The sequence below is a fragment of the Patiria miniata genome, unplaced genomic scaffold (assembly GCF_015706575.1).
Source record: "Patiria miniata isolate m_02_andy unplaced genomic scaffold, ASM1570657v1 HiC_scaffold_13, whole genome shotgun sequence".
NCBI lineage: Eukaryota > Metazoa > Echinodermata > Asteroidea > Valvatida > Asterinidae > Patiria > Patiria miniata.
In genome coordinates this window covers 19,976-23,818 of record NW_024037051.1, presented here as the reverse complement: position 1 = coordinate 23,818, position 3,843 = coordinate 19,976, and the positions used below count along the sequence as shown (strand labels likewise).

At 41.8% G+C, this 3,843-nt stretch overlaps 1 long non-coding RNA gene across 1 annotated transcript; it reads right to left on the bottom strand.

The window, feature by feature from the left end:
* Window positions 1–2,208: 2,208 nt before the first annotated feature.
* LOC119719151 lies at window positions 2,209–3,381 on the bottom strand. Its single transcript, XR_005269881.1, has 2 exons — window positions 3,207–3,381; window positions 2,209–2,961 (listed from the first exon to the last, which is right to left on the bottom strand). It is a non-coding gene; the product is annotated as an uncharacterized LOC119719151 (long non-coding RNA).
* Window positions 3,382–3,843: the final 462 nt, after the last annotated feature.

Genomic DNA, 3,843 nt, shown 5'->3' with positions numbered 1-3,843 from the left:
CCGCAAGTTCTCTGATTCGGTCGAGAGAAGGATCGTTCTGTTGAGCCGCTTTTAGTTCTTCACTGTCAATTTCGGGGAGTTCTTTAGGCACGTTCAATTTCTTCATTGGTTTCTCACTTTTCAGTTTCTGTGACCTAGTTTCGACGGCACTAGAGAGGATTGGTTCAGGTTTGTCGTGTGCTTCTTGCGAATCATTTTGGCGACGATGCGTTTGTGAATTTTGCCAATTCAAATTTGGATTTCCAGGATCACGTGCACCTACAATGTTACCAATAATGACATCGTATACTGGATTTGGTAAACACAACGCTTCACATGAACCGACGAAATACGGAGTGTTCAAGTTCACTTTGGCGACGGGTGCTTTTCGAATGGTTCTATCCGCGAGAACATAAGTGCGTTCATGCCCTGTCATCTGGTCGTCTTTGACTAAATCTTGCCTAACGACAATACCACTGCATCCACTGTCGCGAAGGATTGTGACTCTTTGTTCATTGACTAAACCTTGTACAACTGGCATAGAACTAGGATTTCTATCTTGACAAGCAGCGCTCATGAGTGGTAAAACATGGCCGCATTCAAGTTTGACATAGCCATCGTGGGAGCAACATGGATCTAGAGAGTTGGGAGGGACCATACATGCTACGGTTTCAAACGCTTGCGACGGTGTTTGGTTCGTTTCGGTTTTTATCGCTGCATCATTTGGTGTTTGCCTGCTTTGCTCCGGTGGACGCGCAGCTAAGCCACTCGGCTCATCTAACACATCTGACAACGCGGACGCTATAATGCTTGCAACTTGGTTGTAGTTCTTGGGTTTGTAGTGACAATTACGTGCAATGTGACCTACTTTGTGGCAAATGAAACATGTTGGGGGAGTACGATTTCCCTCGCGTCCCTTGAAATATTGACTAGTCGGAGTATTTGTTGGCGGATGTGGTTTAAACGGCGGTCTAACATCTGGCTTCCTAGTGTATGTATTTTGCGTAGGTTTCTTCGCACTAGGGGGCACGCCAAAACTGCCATGCGCTTCCGAATACTGCTCGGCGAGTCGTGACATGTCGGAGATTTTACGCGGTTTTCGTTCATTCAAGAATAAGCGTAATTCTTCGCTACAACTGTTCAAAAACTGTTCGCGTAACATAAGGTCTTTGATACCGTCGTAGTTCTTATCTGCCTTATCCATTTCTATCCAGCGAGTGAAAACACAATCTAAGCGGGCCGCGAACTGAGGTGCGGTTTCGCCTTTCTCTGGTCTGGAATCTCTAAATTTCTGCCTGAAACCGATAGCGGTGAGGTGAAATCGTTTCAAGAGTGCGTCTTTTAGTTTTTCATAGTCGTTCGAGTCGTCGGTAGCCAAACGGGAATAAACGTCTAACGCTTTGCCTTGTAAAAGCGCGCTCAAATTTATTGCCCATTCATCGTGTTCCCAACCTTGAGTGGTAGCGTATCTCTCATATCGTTGGATGTATGCGTCGAGATCATCCTGATTTTCATTAAACTTTGGAAGTTTAGGAGCCTTAGCCTTAATGCGTGAGTGAGAGTGACTATGGTGACTAGTTACCGATTCGTCAGCAGTGTGCTCTTCAACGGTTGGCACAGGTTCGCGTTTTAAGGCTTCTAAACGCATGCGCATTTCTAACATTTCCATTTCTTGTTTACGCAGTTCGAACTCTTGTCTCTGCATTTCGCTATCTTGCCTACGCTTTTCGAGTTGAAATACGCGTTCTTCGCGTTTGAGGTTTGCCTGTTCGCGACGTTCTTCACGAATGAAATCAATCAACTCTTGCCCACTCAAAGCACACGCTTCAGATACATTTTTCAACAATTCCACACTCTCTTCCATCCTTACAGTTTCCGGTACCAACTTACCAGGAGATACAACGCTGGAGCGTATCGCAGCAGAAATGGGGAGGGGATAGCAACACTCAACCTGCACGGATACAACAATACAAAACAAAGTTAAAAAATAGAACATATTTCACAAGTCCAGGCTAACATAATCAATGGCGGTAAGACTGTAGATTCAGTACAACGTATTTTCCTTGCTTCCTTTTTCAGTCTTTTCCTTTTGACTCTTTCTGTCGTATCCCGGACAAGCCCCCAGAAATGTCACCACTAACTATGAAACTTGACTTTTAAAGTGATGACCCCGGTCAAAAAGAAACTAAAGTACAAAGACAGAAAGAACTGACGACGAGAAACAAGGAAATAATTCACCAATTAATTATATTCATAAACTCAAACTATTTACAATATTTACAAAGATCCGGACTCGTGGATCAAACTTCTCATAATCAATCTCAGTTAGGAGTTTTACTTTCTACTCCAACAACTTAGTCTACAAATTTAATTTTCTTAAGCTTAACTCGTAAATTTCTAAAAATCACAAATCTCTTACTGAGTGTACAACGACACAATTCAAAATCAAATCCAACTGTAGAATATGGCTCTAAAATTCAGCCGTAACTCTTGTTTAAATTCAGCCTTAGCTCCAAAATTCAATTCAAAATTCAGTCCAATCAAATATAACTACTTTGGATCTAGAATCCCACCGTGACTATACCACAATTTAAAATTCACTTCAATCAAATATCAATACTTCTGTTTGGTTCTGATAAAACTGGTTAAATCAAAGTAATCAACCTTTCGGATTAGAACGCTCAATTCGACAATTCAATCACAATTTTGTTCACACTTAATTCCTTCAAACAGCTATATCAACTTCGGTTATATTTCTTATGATTATTCCAAAAACAAAATCACAGCTTTCTGCAAAGTTAAAACTTTACAATTTTAACCGAGGCACTTTCCTTAGTAGAGGGTCTCGTCTCCGTGCACCTTTCCAGCTGACGGGTCAATCGGCACGGGACACACTATGTACAGACTGACATCGTAGTCGTTCTGCAGTCGTTACTATTCATCATGCATGAACCCAACTCGTACTTTGAGGTTTCCGGCCATCTACAATATAAAACAGTTACCGAAACCCATCCAGTATTTTGTTCTAAAATTACAGTATATCCATAAATCTCAAGATGTCAAGTATATAGTTAGACTTCGTGTCAAGGGTTGCACTTCATCTCAAGGTATCATTTCAAGCACTTTTTACCAAGAAAATTATTATTCTTAACAATCACAATCAATTGGTATAAACTACAGATTCTAATTGTTGGAAGTTGAGAAATAATATTAAATACAACACTTACGGTTATTTCTTCATTATGATGCTTGTGAAGGCTGAGTGTTGCTATGAGCGTGGTCTACAGGACCGGGAAGGTGGCTTTTAGCCTTGCCCAGACTATTTTGGCACTGATTTTGCCAAACTGGCGGATCAGACAAGATCGGTGGCAGATTTCACCGATTTTCTGACGAAAACCTGCTGTATCAGACGTCTCCTAGCAAGATGGTACCGGTCTCTGTCACACTCAGCTCAGATCTCTCAAATTTGTTGGTGTGTCTTCTCTCTCGATCAGAGAATGCACTCCTCAGAAAACGCACACAACTCTACTTGACAACAAAAAGAAACTAAAGTACAAAGACAGAAAGAACTGACGACGAGAAACAAGGAAATAATTCACCAATTAATTATATTCATAAACTCAAACTCAATGCCAGTAGAACCCCTATGTGCAGTCAGTCTAACAGCCGTGCCTGCAAGCGCCCGCGACGCGAACTTCGTATATCGCGGTCTAACGGTACCTTAACCAGGGAAGTTCTGCACAAACTATACCTTGTTCGGAAGCTTGTTATCAGGCCAACAAGCTGGCAAAAGGACAGGTCTTGAAACCCAGTACTTGCGGAGAAAATTTAAGATATAGCGCATCAATGCCAGTAGAACCCCTA